The sequence below is a fragment of the Myotis lucifugus genome, unplaced genomic scaffold, assembly GCF_000147115.1.
Source record: "Myotis lucifugus unplaced genomic scaffold, Myoluc2.0 scaffold_296, whole genome shotgun sequence".
NCBI lineage: Eukaryota > Metazoa > Chordata > Mammalia > Chiroptera > Vespertilionidae > Myotis > Myotis lucifugus.
The window spans coordinates 1,022,354-1,044,334 of record NW_005871344.1 but is presented as its reverse complement, the minus strand read 5'-3'; the positions used below and the strand labels follow the sequence as shown (position 1 = coordinate 1,044,334).

General features: G+C 36.9%; 1 protein-coding gene across 3 annotated transcripts in view; it reads right to left on the bottom strand.

Moving 5' to 3' along the window:
- The window catches only part of USP24 (ubiquitin specific peptidase 24), a 123,165-nt gene extending 101,396 nt beyond the window's left edge, over positions 1 to 21,769 (bottom strand). For all 3 annotated transcript variants that reach the window (XM_023763651.1, XM_023763650.1, XM_023763652.1), the window contains exon 1: positions 20,788 to 21,769. The gene's annotated coding sequence lies outside the window, so the exon portion shown is untranslated. The remainder of the gene's footprint in view (positions 1 to 20,787) is intronic.
- Positions 21,770 to 21,981: the final 212 nt, after the last annotated feature.

Sequence of the window (21,981 nt, the reverse complement as noted above, 5' to 3'; positions counted from 1 at the left end):
ACCCCCCTGTTGTCTGTGTCCATTGGTTAGGCTTACATGCATGCATACAAGTCCTTTGGTTGATCTCTTCCCCTTACCCCCACCCTCCCCATCTTCCCTCTGAGGTTTGACGGTCTGATCGATGCTTCTCTGTCTCTGGATCTGTTTTGTTCATCAGTTTATGTTGTTCATTATTTTCCGCAAATAAGTGACATCATGTGATATTTATCTTTCTCTGACTGGCTTATTTCACTTAGCATAATGCTCTCCAGTTCCATCCATGCTGTTACAAATAGTAAGAAGTCCTTTTTTTACCACAGCGTAGTATTCCATTGTGTATATATACCAGTTTTTCAATCCATTCATCTGCTGATGGGCACTTTGGCTGTTTCCAAATCTTAGCTATGGTAAATTGTGCTGCTATGAACATAGGGGTGCATATATCCTTTCTGATTGGTGTTTCTAATTTCTTGGGATATATTCCTAGAAGTGGGATCACTGAGTGGCATATACTAGGTGTACTGGTTAATAATGCAGATTTTTTTCAATAGATGGAGTTACACATATTTGATATATATGCGATTTGATATGTATGCTATTTTGTTGTATTGACAGCAAGCTTCAAAACTTCATATGTCAAATTTGCTGAAGGTGTTAACATCATAGATATTTTTACGCTTAAAAATGTCGAATTTCATGCCAAAAAAAGAGCATTTACAGGAAGTTTTAATTCATTAATTTATTTTGAAGAAAAAGTTATTGTATACTTCGGGAAGTATATGGTGAACATGCTCCATCTCAAGATACTTGTGAACGCTGGTTTAAACACTTTAAAAGTGATGATTTTCATGTGAAAGACAAAGAACATCCAGGTCAACTGAAAAAGTTGAAGATCAACAATTACAAGCATTATTGGATGAATATGCATGTCAAACTCAAAAACAACTTGCAGAAAGACTAAATGTTGCTCCGCAAACAATTTCCGATCATTTACAAGCAATGGGAAAGATTTTAAAGGAAGGAAAATGGGTGCCACATCAACTGAATGAAAGACAAATGAAAAACCGAAAAGTCATCAGTAAAATGTTGCTTCAACGGCACGAAAATCCTTTTGGCATCGAATTGTGACTGGCGATGAAAAGTGGATTTATTCTGAGAATCCCAAATGCACAAACTCATGGGTTGATCCAGGTCAACCATCAACATCGACTGCAAGGCCAAATCGCTTCGGAAAGTAGACAATGCTCTGCATTTGGTGGGATCAGGAAGGTATGGCGTATTATGAGCTTCTAAAACCAGGTGAAACCATTAATACTGATCACTACCGACAACAAATAATCAATTTGAACCACACTTGGATTGTGAAACGACCAGAATGTTCCAGAAGACACAGCAAAGTAATTTTGCTTCATGATGCACCATCACACACTTCAAAACCAGTTAAAGACACATTAAAAGATCTTGCCTGGGAAGTATTAACCCACCCAGACCTTGCTCCTTCAGATTACCACTTGTTCCAATCGATGGCACGTGTACTTTCTGAGCAGCACTTCAAACGTACGAAGAAGTGGAAAATGGGGGTCTCTGAATGGTTTGCCTCAAAACAAGAAAAGTTCTCTTGGGACAATATCCACATATTACTTGAAAGATGGGGAAATGTGTAGCTAGCGATGGACATTACTTTGAATAAAGCACTTCTGATGTTTCTCTTGAAATTATCGTGTTTTCCTTGGTTTCAAAATCCGCCATTATTAACCGGTACACCTAGTATATCCACTGATACAGGAAGTAGACTAGTGGTTGCCAGAGGATGGGAAAAGGGAGAAAAGGAGAGTGACTGTTAATAAACATAAGGTTTCTTTTTGTGGTGATGAAATATTCTAAAATTAAAGAGTGGTGAGGCTGCACAACTCTGCGAATGCACACTTTGATTAAAGGGTGAACTCTGGTATGTGACTGATAGCTCAATAAAGCAATTATTTTAAAAAGTGGGTTAATTAAAATAAGTTTGATGATTATAGTAACTAAACATAGATTAATATATAAACATGTCTAAGAATTTCAGACAAGAGCAGGCACATCCAAGTGGTATGGCCATCATATATATATATCTAAGCATCTCAAAACAGAGAGTTGTACCTAATGATTTATAGTAAAAATGATACATATGTCCATAAGACAGTTTTAAAGAATCAATTTAAAAAGCAATATATTTAAGACCTAAAAGGTGCAAAATCTCATGCTGTTAACATTCTTGGTCTTGAAAAAGGAGGGAACAGACATGATGTATATACCAAGGTTAACGAATGTTACAGAGCAGCATTACACTTGAGGAAGGTGCTGGCAATACAGAGACAGGGATCACCCAAGAGGAGGAAACAGTGACATGAACCCATATTTAGGGTGGCTTAGTATTTTGAGTCATCACCGTGAGTAGAGCCTGTCCTTGGCAAAAATTACATATTGAGCAAGAGAAAACATGCAAAGCAGCTCAGAATCGTTCTATTACAAAATAGCTCCCAAGAGATATAAGTTGTCGTCGGGTTTTTAATATGAACTTTGGAATGTAATATACTATTTTCTCATTAGACACCAAATTCAAATGGATACCCAAGTAACCATTAATGATTTCTGATTCAAAATTTATTAGAAAAACATTTATCAAAAGCTCACTATGTTCCAGACAAGGTGCCTTAACACTGGGAACAAAGATAAGGACCCAGACCCAATTCTTGTCTTTAAAGAGGACAATGTGAACATAGAGAAGGGGGGAATCCAAGCCAGACTACAGCGGCTGTGCACACAATTAAAGAAGTGTAAGGAAAACAATATTTAAGGCAGAAGGTTTCAGAGCATATTATTTCAAAACCAGTATACTTTATTTTTCAAGTATGTGAAGTAATAAACCTCAATGTTTTCAGCCTTTTTGACTACTTGAGGCAATATCTTTACTTTTCATTATGATATTCCATCAATGTCATTTAAAAATTTTAAATACTTAATTTCTAAAATATGTTTTATAATATTAACGTAAATTCAGCAATTGTTAAGAGACCATAATGCAATCACTAAGGCAGAAGAGAAGTTCATAAACAACTCTTGAATATCACCTTTAACCTGAAATATTTCTATTAACACTGAATCTCCTGTATTTGATCATCCAAAAAAATAAGAGATGAGCTTATGCAGGGATTTTTAACTCTTTTCATCTCATGGCACACACAATTCTGCAGCACATCAGAAAATATTTTTTTGCTGATCTGACACAAAAAAAAATTGGTTTTATTTTTTACTCATTCATACTGGACGGCTACTGTTGTGCTGGCTATTGTCTTTTTTTTTTTTTTTTTTTTACTTGACAATCTAAGAGAAAAGAGATCAGTACCCCTGACTAAATAGTCAGGTACTTGCATGTTTTAAATTTTTTTGTGGCACACTGTTTGAAAATTGCTGAGCTAATGCATTAATTTATGATTTCCGAATTAACCAGTTTAGGATTCAAATCCAAACAGTTAACATTGTTAGATACATAATTTAGGCTATTTCTTAAATATGTAATCATTTGCCCATAGATACAATGAAAACATAAACAAGGCCTCTGTAACTCCCATGACATTCAATAGCGTCAGAAACATGCTAGGAATTCAAATAGTTGTGATTGTCATCCCTTCATCTACTTGGCAAACTATTCAGAATAAGGCTTACTATTTACTTACTTGAAAGGACAAGTTAGGACTTTTAATAGTTGGAAATGAAGTTTTTCATGGAATTAATAAATGCTGTAATTGTAAAGTCTGACCCCCCCCCCCCCCAAGTTTAGCACAAATCTTTAGATTTAACATGCAGATTATTTTGGCAAAAATATCTTTCTGCATGATACCTTTTATTTTTATAATTAGGCACGTTCACATATGTCACTACTCATATCTAAAACTTGCCTGATTGAAAAATGCAGATGAACCAATGTAAATACAGGCAATATTTTAACTGCAGGTTGAATATACAAAACAATGTAATATTCTTAACCCTTACAAATGAGCTTTAAAATATCATCACATGGGCTTTTTAGTAATAAATTTAATATTTATTAGAAAACTACCTTCATTGAGTTTCAAAAAAGAAAACAAACCCTTTGCTCTTGAACTCAACAAGGATATATTATTAAAATGTAAGTCTTCACTCAGTGGAGAGAGAGTTAGCCCATGGAACTGAAGGGTCACAGGCTTGATTCCAGTCAAGGTACCTTGGTTGCAGGCTTGATACTCGGCCCTGGTCAGGGGCGCATGTGGGAGGCAACCAATCGATGTGTCTCTCTCACATCAACTTTTCTCTCTGTCTCTCCCCCTCCCTTCCACACCCTCTAAAAATCAATGGAAAAATATCCTCAGGTGAGAATTAACAACAAAAATATAAGTCTTCTTTGTTTAAAGAAGCAAAACCTACTGGAGTGGATACTGCCTGTTAGTTTAGAGATAAGTTCCTGTCTGCCCATTTACTCAACAAATACAGATAAAGAAAATTATCCAGCTTAACGGGTAAGAGACTGCCAATGCTACTTAAAGATTATTTTAATACTAAATTCAATTGTTGAACTATTTTATTAGCCAGCAATGTACTCAAGAGCTTCTAAATGTCTGATTAATGTACAGAAAAATGGAAATGCCAAATTGATTTCTCCATGATGATTTGAAATGGGTTTGTCTATTATCTAAAATAAACAATTGGTACCATATATATCAAGTGCATAAGAGAAAATATGAAAACATGAACATTTAATTCCAAGTCATTAATTTATAATAATTTTTATTAATTCTTAAAATTGTCAGTCTTATTAAATATTTTTCAAAGCATTCAGAGATCGTTATATGTATATCTGCTACTCCTTTTGATATTTCAGATTAGATAAAATGATTCCTAAAATACTCTTTCTGGAAAAAGGAGACAGGGACAAGTGTGGGCAGGCAGTCCTCAAGTTACTAATACACAGTGTCTCAAGTCTACAAATTGTTTTCTTGGAATACATATTCATTCCATGTTATACATAGTAGAAGAATTCTCACCTTTTCTACGAAGGCTGATATTTCTTGTAGTCCCTTTCATAATCCTTGGTGGCTATTCATTTATTATGGAAACAATGTTTTCATGAGAAGTTGTCTTATAATTCAAAGGTGATATCTTACATATAGAATTTAACCTTTCATTTAGATGGAAGGTTTGGCACTTACAGATCATTAATGCCAGGAACAAAACATAGCTGAATTGGACCTTCAGTTTCAACAACAGGAAGGAAAGCGATGGTAAAGAGGATTTGATATATTCAGGTGAGAGAAAAAGGAGTGAGTGGCAATAGGAGAATTAATGTATCTACTGAGTACTTAGCTACTATGTATCAGGAGTTGTGCCAAACCCCATGAGGCAAGTATTATCATCTTCATTTTTTAAATGGGCAAACCATGCGCAAGTAAGACAAGTCACTCAGAATAAGGTGTATATCTTATGATCTCCTGCCTAAAACCAACAGTCATTCATGTGTTCAGAATGGGATGAGAATTCAAGACAAGGTTTCTTTAAATCTCAGGTTCTAGAATAAGCACACTTATTCCAATTTCTCCTAAAATTAGTAGAATGGCACAGCCCCAAAAAGCACCACTCCAGAATGGAGGTAAAACGTTTTCATAAAAACAAACAAATAAAAAACTTATATAATGTACCTTAAACCAAGATTTGGGAAGAGAGGACTGATTACCAATTAAAACTTTTTTGTCCAAAGCACTAGTATTTCTTAATCCATTGATATGCCTAAAATTCTAAATAAGTGGTTATGTAGCATGAACAATTATCTTTTATTCTTAATTTTGTTGAAATTTCTTTGACTATATATTCCTATATGACAGATCTAAATGTTGATTCTGTCACCATCGTTTGCTAGCTGTGACCCTGAATAAGCTTCTTAAACTCTCCATGTACCTTGGTTTTCTCAACAACAAAAAATACAAATAGTGTTTATTTGCAGGATTATGATGCAGATGAGAGCTAATCCATGTAAGGGGCCAACTACAACAAACAGGCACCATCATAAACAGCAGCCCAGACTTCTCTTCAAGCTTCAGATAAGTGTTTCTGTCTCCCCATCTGACTCTTCAACATTGGCATTTATCATATCTACAAAGAACTCAGTGTTCAGCTTCAAATTTGCTTCTTCTCTAATATTCCTAATCTCAGAAACTGTGTTTCATCTTCCTAACCCGTTGGTCACCACACCAAATGATTCTACCTCAAAAAATTGCCCCCAAGTCTCTCCTAGGCAACCACTGCCTTAGTTGAGGTCCTAGCTGTATGTTGCTTAGATTTCTCGCTGCTATACTCTTGTAACTGTCATCCCTGCCCCCACATTCCCATTCTATCCCACTTGTGTGCCTCTTCCAAAACGCCAGAGTAATCTTCCTTTAAAACACAAAAACTAAATAAACCAAACCAAAAAAAGAAATCTGATCCCATTTCTTACTTGTTCAGAAATCTCCATTAGCACCCAGCTGCCCACAGGTGCCTAGAAAATAAAAGCAAGTTTCCTGCACTGACATGCAAGGCTCTTCACCACCTGTGATGGTATTTGGAGATGGCACTTGGGGAGGTGAGTAAATCAGGGGAGCTCTGCTCTTATAAAAGAGATCACAGAGAGCTTCCTTGTTCCTACCAGCAAGTGAGGTAATAGTGAGAAGACGGCCATCTATGAACCAGAAGTGAGTCCTCACTAGATGCTGAATCTTGACCTTGGATTTCTTAGCCTGCAGAACTATGAGAAATAATTTTGTGTTCTTTATAAGCCTTCCATCTACGGTACTTTTTTATAGCACTCCAAACAAACTGAGACTTTCTTCAAACCCAGATTAAATATCACCTCTTCAACAAAATTTTCAAGATTCCTCCTTGGAAAATAAGGTATTCTGTCCTCTATTTTTATAAAGAATTCTTATTTAGTATTTTTCCTTTGGCTGAGAATCTGTATATATATATAAAAGCCTAAGTGACTGGATGACTGAATGATTGGTCAACCAGTCACTATATGACACGCACTGATCAGCAGGTGGCAGACGCTCAATGCAGGAGTTGCCCCCTGGTGGTCAGTGCACTCCCGAGAGCCAAGCCCTGAGACCGCAGTAGAGTGGCAGTGGTGGTGGTGGTGGCAGGCGCAGCGGGGCCGGGATGAGCAGGAGTGGCAGGCGGCTTTGGACTGCCGATTTTGGCCTGATCCCCGCAGGCCACGCTGAGGGACCCCACCAGTGCACAAATCCGGGCCTCTAGTATATTAATGAAGAAACACATTCTGCTACTGATGCTTGAACACTTCCTATCACAAACGATAAGTAAGAGCTTACAATTTCTTGTAATGAGCACGTTATAACAGAGTGCTGTGAAAGTATATAAGAAGTGGAACCCATGGAATATTATCCAACCTTAAAAAGAAAGGAAATCTTACCCTGGCCAGGTGGCTCAGTTGGTTGGAGCGTTGTCCTGTGCACCAAAAGGTTGCAGTTTCGATTCCGGGTCAGGGCACATACCCAGGTTGGGGCCCATCTGGGAGGCAACAATCAATGTTTATCTCTCTCTCCCTCCCCCTCCCTCTTCTCTCTCTAAAAATCAACAAGCACAAGCATATCCTTGGACGAGGATTAAAAAATAAGGAAGGAAGGAAGGAAGGAAGGAAATCTTGTCACATGCTACAACATGGATGAACCTTGAGGATATTATGCTAAGTGAAATAAGTCAGTCACAAAATGACAATACTGTTATATTCCACTTACATGAGGTATCTAAAGTAGTCGAATTCACAGAAACAAAGTAGAATGGTGGTTAGCAGGTAAAAAAGGGCAGTTGTTTAATATGAGTTTCAGTGTTACAGGATAAAAAAGTCCTGGGATCTGTTTCGCAATTACGTAAATACTAGAAGCCCAGTGCACAAAATTCCTGCACGGGTAGGGTCCCTAGGCCTGGCCAGCGATCAGGGCCCATCAGGTTCCCCGCCTCCCCGCCTCCTCCTTCCTTCGCTCCCTCAGCGCCCCACTGCCACTGCCACTGCCACTGGTCATCCGTCATGTTCTGCGCCACCCCCTGGTGGTCAGCACACATCACAGCGAGTGATCGGACTCCCAGTCTCCTGGTTGAACTCCTGAGGGGACAATTTGCATATTAGTCTTTTATTATATAGGCTGCCTTACACTACTAAACTGTATACTCAAAAATGGTTATTGCCGAAACCGGTTTGGCTCAGTGGATAGAGCGTCGGCCTGCGGACTGAAAGGTCCCAGGTTCGATTCCGGTCAAGGGCATGTACCTGGGTTGCGGGCACATCCCCAGTAGGGGGTGTGCAGGAGGCAGCTGATCGATGTTTCTCTCCCATCGATGTTTCTAACTATCTATCTCTCTCCCTTCCTCTCTGTGAAAAATCAATAAAATATATTTAAAAAAAAATGGTTATGACGGTAAATTTTATGTTATGTTTTTAAAAATAATTTTAAAAAAGAATAAGAAGGTGACTCAGCATAATCATGGTGAAAGATTGCCTATAAATGAAATGACACTAAATTAAGGCATAAGTAAGCATCTACCTTCTTTACCATAACTTTAAATCCATGGTTAATCCTTAGTCTACATCTTACCTACTCCATCAGCAACATCTAAAATAGCTGCCCACTCCCTTCTGCGGGAAACATGTCCTTCACTTGGCTTCCAGGACAGAACCTGGTTCCTCTCACCTTCGCTAACCACTGCTCAATCTCCTTTGCTGGTTCCTCACCATCACCTCAGTCTCTAAACACTGGAGAACCTTGGGGCCCAGTCCTCAGACCTCTTCTTTACACATATGCACTCCCTTGTGGTCTCACTGAGTAGAATTTAATGCAGTGTTTCTCAACTTTGTTTTCATTATGGCTCCTTCAAGGAGCCTTTTAAATATTTTTATTTTCTCAATCATCCCATATCTATTAATTAAATACTAAATAAGATTGTACTGGGTAGGATTGACTTTTGGAGCAAACCATTGTAATGGCTAAGATTTTTTCCACCCTCTCCCCCCAAGAACCAATGCCCCCTTTGGAGTGCTATTGTCCCTGTTGACAATGCATAGTCTAATGGTTTAAATACCATCTCTAAGCTGAAGGCCCTCACATTTATCTCTTCTCTTTTCCCTAGGCTCCACACATCTATCCAATTCCTTCTTTAAATATCTTCACTGGGATATTTAATAGTCTTCTTAAATGAACATGTCCAAAAACAAACTCCAGACTTTCCAACCAGACTGTGTCACCTCCCTGTTCAGAATCCTCATTACAGTTGCCTAGAAGGCCCTAGAGAGGAGCTGCCTCTCCTTCATCTTTGACCTCATCTCCCACTCTTCCATTTATTCACTAAGTTCCGCCATATTGGCCTCCCTGCTGCTCCTCAACATGCCAGCCATGCTCCTACCCATGGCGTTTGCACTACGTGTGTTCCTTCCAGTTAGCACCAGAGTCAGCAAAGTGCATACAGCCCATGGCCTCTTTTACTGGAAAGCAGATGCGCTTACTGGGTTAAGTAGTCTATTGCTGCTTTTGCACTACAATAGCAGAGCCAAAGAGCTGCAACAGAGACTGTATGGCCTGCAAAGTCTGAAATATTTACTATCTGGCCTTTCTGCTTTGTATTTTTCTATAGCACTTATCACCTGACATTCTATGTTTTACTTATTTATCTCGGTTGTTGTCTGTTTCCCCTGACCTAAAATATAAGCTCCCCAGGGCAGAATTTTTGTTTGTTTGTTGCATTAGCACCAAGGGATCCCAGATTGGAGAAGGTGCAAGCTGGGCAGGCCTCTAGTGTGTCTCTCACATCGATGTTTCTCTCTCTGTCTCCCCTCTCACTCCTACTCTCTCTAAAAAAATCAATGGGAAAAAAATATCCTTGGGCGAGGATTAACAACAACAAAAAAGGTTATTCTGCACCAATTTTTACTTATAGGAATAATACTCCACTGAAAGCACTTTTGTGATTCTCTTTTAAAAGATACTCCATGTTCTTTCTAGCAATATTTTCTAATTCAGCTTAATCCTTTTAATCCTTATAGCCCTAAAATAATTCATTAGGCTTAACAAAAAGGTTCAAAGTGAAGAAATAGATTATGAAGGTGATGAGAATGAAAGGGAAAGAAAGCAAGGCACTGTGTGTGTGTGTGTGTAAAGAACAAAGAATTGAGTGAGGAAAGATAGCTTTAAGTCCCACCATTAGCCGTGTGATTTTAGACCAAGGTTTCTTAACCTTGGCACTATTGACATGTTAGGCTGCACGATTCTCTGCTGAGGGGGCTGTTCGAGCACTGAAAGATGTTTAGCAGCATCCCTGTCCTCTACACACTAGTGCCAGTAGGACCCTCCAATTGTGACCACTGGAAAGTTCTCCAGACATTGCCAAATGTCTCCTGGGAGCAAAATCACCCCTGCTTGAGAGCCACTGTCTTACATAAGACTTAAATATCCTCATACTTCAGTTTCACCTATAAGTGAAAACCTCAACCTTTAGATCCAAGATCCCTTTTGGCTCTAAAAATGATAAATTTCTATAAAAGATCTGAATAAAGATGATTGAAAGTAGTCTTATTAATGAGGAACAAGGTATGTCATGAAAGAAGTTAATATTTTTGTTCAGTTTTCCTTATTACCTGGATAATATAACTTCCAAGTATAGATTAAATAATTCAGTTATATAATCTTTTAAAAATAAGAAAATTGGGTTGTTTTAAAAAATGTATCAAAAGACTAAAAAAGTAAAGACTCTTCTAGAATCTACATTAAAGGGGCATGATAATCAATTTCAGTGCATAATCTTGACTCAATCTTAGATTAATTTTTAAAATGTCTATAAAGGATATTTTTGGTAAAGGTGGGAAACTCTGAATATGGACAAAATAATAGGGAATGTTAAATGCATCACTGTTAAATTCTTCTGGCAAGATAACAGTATTGTAGGTCTATAGGAGAATATCTTTGTCCTTAGGAGATTCATAATGAAGTGTTAGGAGTCAAATGCCATGTTTGCAACTTATTTTTAAAAGGGTTAAAAAAAAAGTGTGTGTGTGTGTAGTTATACATCTTAGAGAGAGAGGAGAGATAAAGCAAATGTGACAAGATGCTTGCAAATGTTGAATTAAGGTGAAGAGCATGCAAGTATTCTTTGTACTATTCTTTCAACTTTTCCATTAGTTGGCAATTGTTCAAGATAAAAACAATAAAAACACATCTAGTGTACGTATCAAATTATGTCCACATTGGCTTTTCAGTTGACCATAGCACACACACCTTTTCCAGCACTTTAGTAAGTACTTTATCCAATACTCCTCACTCTGTCAGAATCTCCTGGAATGGTCAGAGGCCCTGTTGGGGACAAGCTATTCTGAACAAACAATCCAAGTGATTCTGATCTAGTGCTGGCCATCCCTTCCCAACCTTCAGTACCACTGCAATAGGGTATGAACTTCTAAAACCAAGGCTGTGTCTTAGCAATCAGAAGCCAGACCACAGCTGAAGGCATTCAATAAATATTTGTTCAGTGTTAAACAAATGGTTCCCACACTACTGTTTCTTTCCTCCTCCTACTTCCCCTCTGCATTTTTTTTTCTTTTTTCTCTTTAAACACGGGTAAGAAAGGGTAAAAAAATGAACAGTGCCTCATTAGCTTTAAGTCAAAATAAATTCGGATTAATGATAACATCATTAATCATTATTAGAGTAATAAACAGGACAACCCAAAACAAAAAACAACTCTAAAAATCAGTCTACTGTTTTAATTGTACTGTAGCATCATGCGTTCTCTTTCTTCTCCAGAAATGACAATCTCTACAAATAATCTTCTTACTAAGATATAGCTCAACTATGCCATGTAATAAAGCTGTATTAAAAACAGAATGGCAAACAGTCTTACCAAAGGCTAAAAAAAAAATTGTTAGTTTTAGCATCTATTATGTTCTTTCCTGTGAGTAATAGTTTTTTATGTGAGCTACGGAAACAAACTTATCAAGCAAAGGGAGTGCTACCAAATACCAAAGCTCAGATTTAAAGTGTTATGTCCAAAACTGCGCCCATTATAAAGACACTAGAGGCCTGGTGCACAAAATCCATGCACAGGTAGGGTCCCTGGTCGGTGATAAGGGCCGATCGGAGCCTTCCTTCCACCAGCTGTGTGCTGCCGGCCAGGGCCTTCCTTCATTCCGTGCCGCCTCCTGGTGGTCAGCACACATCATTGCGAGTGGTCGAACTCCTGGTCAGTTAAACTCCCGAGGGGACAATTTGCATATTAGCCTTTTATTATATGAGACTGGCAACAATTAAAAAAAAAGTTCCTTCCCACAAACTGTAAAACAGGTAAAAACCATGGCAGAAATCTGTTATAAGACTTAACCAAAATATATGTTACCTACAAGCTATGGTATAGATTATTTTAGGCAAAATTGGCTTTACAAGACTATCTGTAATCCTTGAATGGAGGAAAATGTATTCCAAATGGTAATGCAAATAAAGATTTTCCAAATCAGACTGTTTCATTTAATTTAGCACCTGCTATGTCAAGGGTTACCCTGGACTTTATGGGAAATACAGAAGAGCAGACTCTGTCCTCAAAAACCTGAAATTCAGTCTGGGTGACAAATAAATGAATAATCCCAATACAATAATTCTAAGACAGAGATATGTAGGGTTTCTATTCCAACTTAAGAAAGGACTTTTAAGTAAGAGGGGAACGATGAATGGGAAGAAGTGTAATGCAAGGTACCAAGCTCTAACAGAAAGCCATTAGCAAACCTGATTAACATACTTGTGGTATGTTAGCATCTGGAGCCTCATGGGACTTGCTAGACTGAAATAAAGGGGCTGCTATTCATGACCTCTCTCTGCCAACAGGAAGCCTGTGTTCAATCTACTCTGTGAAGAAAGGATCAAGTTGATGTCACATAGACAGTGCTATGGACCAACTCATACTCTAACGTGGCAAGAAAAGGGGAACGGAGGATAAGGAGGATGTGCCAGGTAGGAGAAAAAGCATACACACAGGCAAGGAGTCATAAAAGGACTTGACATATTTTAAGCCTAATTTTTCTTAAGGTATCCTCTAAAAAGCTAATCATATACCCTATATAAATCCTGTTTTCATTAAAATATATAATCTAAGACAAGTGTTATGTTTTTAGCATCTTAACACCATTCCAAGGTATCAATGAAAATGTTTAATTTCAAAGCTGCAAGTGTATAATATATCCCAGTTGATACTTATGATAAACACTATATGTGACAGAACAAAAGGGCAATTTTAAGGAAGTAAAAGATACACACCTGAAACAGATAAATTAGGTCATATACTATTTCAAAAGATTTACACACTGACTATTAAGCTTATTTTTAAGTACCCAATACCCATGTGCAACTAGGGATAGACTTAGGCAGGAGCTCGCTAATCCTTGTCAGGTTTACTAGGATACTAAGTAGACAGACACAACTTTCCCTTCCTCAACCAGAACCAACTTTTATAAACTTATTAGTAAATAAGTTTGACTTTAAAAAATGCTGAATGGGAAATCAAAATAAACATCTTTTGGGGGGGTGGCGGGGAGAGATAAATCAAATGTCAACTTTGTTGTGCTAACCCAAACTAATATCTAACAAAGGAAACGGTGATAATTAAAATACAGCAAATTTGTGAGGAAGGATGAGATATGGTATTAAAGATGACCTACAGAAAAAGACTTCCTCATGTCGGAAAGACAGTGTGGTAAAGTACACAAAATACACCTTGTGAGGCAGAAGGCTGGTTCCCTCCCTGATTTTGCTAATGATCCAAGGGGTCGTCTCCCTAAATTGACAAGATTTAATACCATTAAGATCCCCAAGGTCCCTTTCAGCTCTTCAATTTTAATCCTTAAATTCAGAACTTTTAATTGTGTTTATTGGAATAGGAAGAGTGGAAGGTAGGAAATATTCTCTGTTCTACAAAGTATTTTTTGTTTTATGGAGTGGATCTTGTTAAGTATTCTTGATTTTTCCCCCCCATAGTATAATCACTATGAACTGGGTGAATCCAAAGTAACTCTATACTGATTTTGATCTTCGAGTCTCATAAAAATGCTTGGAATTCCTTTACCACAGATAAGTTTTATTTTCCAACCATAAAACCCTCAAAGTAATGAAAAACAAACAGGACTTTCTTGTTATTCTCTACAGATATCAGTATATCACAAACAAACTGCCAATTGTTATGGTTCAATTTTTTTATTTTAATATATGTATGTATGTATAGATATCTTTGCCTGGCATACTTTCAACACTGATTGTACAGATCACTCAAGAGATACCTGACATTTTCTCAAAAATAAATATGATATACAGGATGACCTGTTGCTACTGCAACTTACCAAAACATTTCAAGTGAAGTGTACATCATGAGAAATAAATCTAACAAAATGAAAATTACTAACATTTCCAAAGTATTATTTTACCAAAGACAGTCTACTCCAACATCAAACTGACCACAAAAAAAAAAAAAAAAAACAACCCAAAATACTAATAATAAGCTAACATGACCTAAGGATTTCTAATGTTACTAATCCCAGGCAGGTTTTCATTTACAGTCACTACTATTTCCACCATCATTTTATTTCTAAAATTAACATTCCTCTAGCTTTAAAACAGCTTTTTGTATTATCAACAACCACAAGAGATTTTTTAGCCTAAAATAAAACTAGTTCTTAGAGCAATTTCTCTTTTCTGGAAAAAATGTAATACATTAATGATTTTAAAACAAAAAACAATGACATTTAACTGAAATAATTAGCACCATTCTTAAAGGAGATACTAGTTGAAAGAATCATCAACCTATTAATATTAAACATCCAACAAGTAAATAAATACAAATTCTGTACATTTCATAGCACTAAGGAAATATCTTGAAAAAAAAAATCCCTTGGTTTATGGCAATGGATACCACTACAGATCAAATTCCATCACAAAAAATTCTTGAGGCACTAATCAAATGATTTTGATAGATAGATTTAAGCTTTCATATTTAACCCTCAACTCTTCAAGGCCTCTAGTTTCTGAATTACAATTTATTAAACTCAGAGCATAAGAAATCCACCAGCCTTTAAAAATAAAAACCTATTAAACGAATGGTTGTTTTGTTAAATGGCCTACGAACTGTTTTTTGTTGCTGTGACATTTTTAGTTTAATGTCTGTTTTTTATCATCAGAATTTGATTTTTATTACTATTTAATATAAATCTAGAGTTTTTAAAATTTATATTCCATTTAATAAAAAACCCAGAAATAGTATCCCGCCCTCTTAAAAATAGACACGAGACATTATATAACAGACAGACTCAAGTGATTAGAAAGCTTCTTGAAAACAACAGATAAAACTGGGTCTAGAGCAGGGGTGGGCAACCCCTGGCACGAGTGCCAAACATGGCACGCCAGTAACTTTTGCTGGCACGCGAAACCCTCTCATAATCTTCCACTTACAATTTTTTTCTTAATATCGACTTTTTTGTTTTTCAGATAAATTCAGTGTAGGTGCATCTTAGATAAATAAATAATTTTACATAACAAGTTATCTTAAAGACCATAGACATGGATTGACGAGAGAGGGGAAGAGCAATTTCTATGCCTCTGCCTTAACTCTCCCTGCCTTCCTAGATCCGACCAGTGTTTTGGTTTCATCCACATACGCTTGTGAATCTTTGTTCTCAGTGATGAATTTTGTTGTCTCCTAATAGGAGTAGCCTGACAGATGAAAGTAGTAGCTCGTGCATATCTCTGAAGGTCACGAAATATAAACCTGATGTAAAATCTCTGTCATCAGTGATGCAGCAGCAAAAGTCCCACTGATAATATCAAACGGAGTCATAAAGTTTTCTGTCGGACTATCACTGTACATGTATACATTAAAAAATAAATGTATTTTTCATCATCATATACTGTGTTTTTGTCGCTCGAATGAATTTTATTATTTCTTCAAGGCTCTTCACATACGTACACCTTAAGAGATATCAAGTAGGCGTAACATGTTCTCAAAAAATTAGGGTTGGCACGCAGAAGAATTTTGAGTCAGAGATTTTGCTGGTTTTGGCATGCACTCACAAAAAGGTTGCCCACCCCTGGTCTAGAGCCTACCAACAACCCAACCATCATGATATTGGCACAAGCCATAGGCTACAGAGGTGACAAGGGAAAGCTGTGTGGGCCAGGTGTGCACTTCTCTTCCACCCCTTTGGCAAATCAACACTATGCTCAAAGGCAGCTGTCTTTAAAATACAGTCACAGACCTTTGAGAGTACTGAAAAGCTGTCAGGTAATCTAAACGCGAATGCATCTGAGTCATAAGTGACACTATTCTAAAAACGATTAAGACAAAATGCTGGGAGAACTGGGGGGGAACATGCAGAAAAGGAGGGCAGGAAAAACAACTAAATAGAAATTCCATTAAAGCTTAAACTGTGACTCAAATTTGAAAAGTCCTGCTGAGTCGCATCTTCCCAGCCAATTTTCTTACAAGGGGAACTAATTAGAAACTAATATTCTAAATAAAATATTTCTAACACAAACACCTTAAACTTAAGTGAAAGCATATCAAATAATGTCAATCGAATTTCACAACACAAATAACTGGCTAAGTTACCACAGAAAAGCAACTTGTGTGCTGGAACAATGAAACTTATCTTTGGAAGTGAGAAGACTTTGGTGGGCACCTAAGATGTTATTTCTCTTTAAGAAAAAAAAAATCTTCAAGTCATCCCTAGAAAAAGATTACACGATCTTTCCATTTCAATTTCTGGAAAGATTATCAGAACAAAATTTTGACTCAATTGTGTTAGTTCTTTTCTTCAGAACACTTAAAAAATAAACCAAACCTACAGTTATTTGCTCCATTAACTAACTTAAGGGTAATTTCTAAAACAAGTAGATTCCACTTCCCTCTCCCTCCCACCCATACAGAAATAAAAAAATGTAAGCCACCAGTGGTAGAAACCAGACTTCTCAGTGTTGGATAGAGAAGTGGACTGGTAAACATATAATAAAAAACAAAACGGTTATAAAATACCATCCCAAAACTCATCACAGATTATCAACAATAAACAATAATGTTATCTACTAATAAAAGCTTAAGAAAAAAATTTATAAATCAATTGTGATTAATAAATGTTTCCATACTGAATAATAAAAAATCCTATAATAATGAGAAATACAAATGTAAAAAAAAACCCAAAAACTCCCTTCAAGGAGGTGAGATAAAACATTTACTCATTTGAAAATGAAGCCCAATTTTCTTAGTAGTGCCTCTGCCTTCTAGTATCCTCAGAATTTTCCAAACCTGAAGCTACTTCTTTATGTGCCCAACTTCCTTCTCTTTCATTTTTTTAAAAAACTAAAATCTTGGTAAAATGTGTTACACATTTCTAACCTTTCTTAAACAGAGCATATTGGAACCATTTTTTGAATGTGGCACCATTAAAAATAGCCTCTCAGGGCCATGAAGCACAGAAAGCTGTTTCATATTGCTCTATACAAACTGGCTGGCCTGTTTTGTTTGAGTCTGCTTTTAAGGTTTTCCTATCCCCACTTCTACCATCAAATGTGCATGCCTCTAACAGCTCATCACCTCATGTTTGGACTACTACAAAACCCTTCTAATTTGCTACTTTTAATATGATAGGAAATCTAGTATCAAAACTTATTTGAACTATAGTTTTTTTAAGTTACAATACAAATGAGTGAAAAGTATGAGCTTAGTGCATTAAATGTATGGAGGTATTTTGAAATTGTTTAATCTTATATTTAAGTTGCATTAAAACTGAAACTGTTTCCTCAATTTGTTAAAACATTACAACATTTACTTTTCTAATATTGTAATTGGTTTCAAATTCTAAGTTAATAGCATTATTATGTTGTATACAGCTGTACTACCTACAATGATTTCACTAGAACTACACACTCAATGACACATAAAAGGTTCTTCCTTTATGCCTAATTACATTCATTCTAATAACATATGGTGAGGTAATAACAAGGTAAGAATCTATTAGATGAACTCACAAACCTAATTTCCAAAGGAGATACATGTATACTATAAAAAACTTTTATTTCAAAAATTGGGCTATCTTTTAGACTCCTTATTTTTATTTCATCTACTTTCGACTGATGATGGGTTATATATTCAAATCACTAATAATGAACTAAAATTTAGTTGATATTTACTCCACACTTAAATGTACTAGGGTTGTATATTTTAGGGGAAAGAAACATAAATTTTAATATAAACCTTAATATGAATATTGATGATATTATAATTTTAATTCATTTACAACTACCACTTACTAAGGGGTAGGGGGAGAGGCAGAAATGAGGTAAGTTAAGGAACTACAAAATTAATGTGATTATAGCACGACCAGCTTTGGGGCTCTTAAAAAACAAAGAAGCAATGAAATCTTGCAAACACTTTTGACAAAATAACTCCAGAAGGAATGTACACATTAAAACAAGAACAAAACAAAGAGTTCACAATATTGCTAGACAACAGTATTAAATGTCACTTCTAAGAATATTAATTATCACAGAAAGGTATTTCTAGCTGTTAACGGAAATCTCCTTGAAAAAGCATTTCAGTATTTTCTAAAGACAAATAAGGAGACTTAATAATAAATAAGATACATTTCACAGTTGCTAAATTTTATAAGATGCCCATAACAGTACCTGGTTCTGATTTTTACTGGTCCCTTTAACAGGATCACAAGTCTTAAAGGACCAACTCTCCCAGCTCTGTGAAGAGCAGAACCATGGGCATGCCTTTAGCAGTGGCCAGAGGGGTTTATATTACTCACAGAAGAAACAGTAAAGAACTCTGACAGTGGGAGTGTTAAATATCTGAATAAATTATTTAGAGCAGTTGTGAGATCTCACTCTCTTTAATATTAGAACAGGCTCTCACCAGCCTTGGAAAGGTTCTGAAGAAATGCTATTCAAAATCAAAACTGGATAGCTTCTTGAAGTTCCTTCCACACTCAGAGACTAAGAATTATACATACATCTATGTCCAACACCACTAGTAACACCAAACACAACTTTTCTGCAAAGCAATACCTTTACTTAATTAGAGGAAATTAAAAAGGTGGCTTCCTGTGAAGTTTTGTGTTCTGCTAGGTAGCTGGGTCTTCTTTATCTGCATTCTCCTGGCTTCCATGGAACCAGAAGTTAACTGCATTTACTTTCCAAAATTTAATTTTTAAACCAAATCCTAATTATAGCATGGACCCAAATTACTAAACTCATTTCCCTAATGAGCTACATGACCTTGGGAAGTTACTTCTTGTAAAATGAGAGGCCTTGCCCTAAGATCAACTAGAATGCAACCTTCATGTTCTGTTCTGCACCGTACTCCCAGCCCCAGTATAGGGAAGGCATTAATGAGAAGATCATTACCAAACTACAAATATAAAATAAATGTAATAATTTTTCTTTTAAAAACAATTAGATTTTAATCTGTATATTAGGTTTTAACCTATATATTCCCAAACATTTTTAAGAGGACAATGAAACTAAAATTTCCTATTCAATAAATAAAGTTTTATATAATTTAAAATAAGGTATTTATAAAACGGGTAAATCATACAAGAACCAACAAACTTCACCCAGTTTGTTACACTTCCCTTTTCTTCATCCCCTTTAACCCATGACTATATCTTGTCTCTTTCTCTGAAACAAAAATAAGCTGGTAGAGAGAACATGCACTGGATTTGCAGTGAGAAGGCCTGAGTTCCAGTCTTATCTCTTTCATTAACTGGCTCTGTAGGGCCAAGCCACTTTCCCTTTGGGGACTGCAAGACTGCATTTGTAAAACAAGGTAGCTAAACTAATTATTAATTTCTAAAGTCTTCTGCTTTAAAAATCTGTAATTCTCCTTTTATTCTAATTACTATTCTATTCCTAATGCCTTGATTCAGTGCTTGCCACCTCATTCCCAGACTTGTACAGTAGCCCCCTATGTATTTCCTTATTTTTCCTTCTTATCCTAAAACTAGAGGCCCAGTGCACGAATTCATGCACCAGTGGGGTCCCTCGGCCTGGCCTGCGGGATCAGGCCCAAACTGGCTTTCCGACATCCCCTGAGGGGTCCTGGATTGTGAGAGGGCGCAGGCCAGGCTGGGGGACCGCACGGTGCAAGATCAGGGCCCAGGGAGGGATGCAGGAGGGCTCCAGGGAGTGTCTAGCCCATCTCGCTCAGTCCGGATTGGCCAGACCCCAGCAGCAAGATAACCTACCAGTCAGAGTGTCTGCCCCCTGGTGGTCAGTGCATGTCATAGCAAGTGGTTGAGCGGCCTTAGCATATCATTAGCATATTACACTTTGATTGGTTGAATGGCCAACCGGACGACCAGACACTTAGCATATTAGGCTTTTATTATATAGGATGAATTCAATCCTAAAACCATGAGTTAAGCAGAGTGAAAAACACAGTCTTTAAAGTCAGAGAGACCCAGGTTTAAATTAAGACTCTGCCACTAACTAACCGTATCTCTAAGATGGTGATATTATTAACTATCTCACTAAGGATTGAATAAACTGTATACAAAGTACCTAACACAATGCCTGACATGTTGAAATACTCAACAACAATGAGCAACTTTCACTATTCCCCAAGATCAAAAGTTTGTTTCCCACTATAGCAAGGGTGACCAATAAGCTGCACAGGTGGCATGCAAGAAGACTTATAAGAGGCAAAAACTGAGTTAAACATTCTCACCAGGCTCCTGTGTCTGCCTGTATTCTGCCAATATGCTTCTGGGTAAAGCAGCCTCAGTCACCAGCTCCTTGTGAATTCTCAAAATTAAATGGTGCAGCCTCCCCAGGCCAAATCGACAGTTCAAGAGGAAATGAAAACTGGACACAACTCCTCAAAAAGACATAGATCCTCTTGGTTTTACCTGAAAGCAAACTCCTGCCTATCATCCTGTGAAAAGCCAGTTCCAATATTTTGTACTTAAATGTACAGGTAATACAGGTAATGTTAAAATACCATCAAGCATGGTAATTTAACTTGGTTTTTCAATCACAGGAAATTAAAATGTGACAAAAGAAAAAAATAAAATTTCTCACAAAATGAGGATTTTCTCAGAGCTTTGTAGAGTTACACAAATGCCTCAGCAAAAGCAATGGCTTTCTTTTTTATTTCAAAAGTGGGTCAAAAGTGGAAGGAACAAGAAGAGGAGTAATGGGGGTTTGCTTGCAAAGAGAAGCTCATTTCTTATAAAGTGACTTAAGTAGAGTTAATTAATGATAGGGAATTTTTAAAAAATTTCCAAACTAGGAATAACAATCTTACTGCCATACATTAGTCGATGATACAGCTGAGTTACTGGGTAACACAGGGCACTCAATCAAGTGTATAGAAGTCTGGAAACGAAAGAAATCTTGAAAGAAATTTGGTTTTTTGAAGTGCCTTCTCTCCCAAGCTACTTCAGTCCAAGCAATTGCTGCCAAAGTATGCAATTAAAAGAATATAACACTATTTAGGGAAAAATCCTGCAGAAAGCTTAGCTTCATTAAGAATTATCAAAAAAAAAAAAAAAGAATTATCCAAATTCCTGTATCTACTTAAGAACACAAACCACCAATTGAAAATGTGTTCTTCTGTGATCAGGCCCACCAGCTCTACTGGACCCTTTGAATTACACCACCCAATGAACTGACCGAAATTCCTGCCCCCAGCTGCCATGCTGCTTCTGGTTCATCGTTTTTTTAAACAGCAGTTAAAGTTCATCCACACCCGCCCACCCCCCCCCCCCACACTGGTTCTATTGTCCACGCCCCAAGTGTAGCCACCCCAAATTTTTTTAAGCCCAGTGGGAGCTTCCATCAGCACAGCGGCGCCCCTGTTTTTTCCGCAAAATGGCTTTTTTTTTGGGTGCCAGGGGACAGTTACGGGGGAGTTTAACGC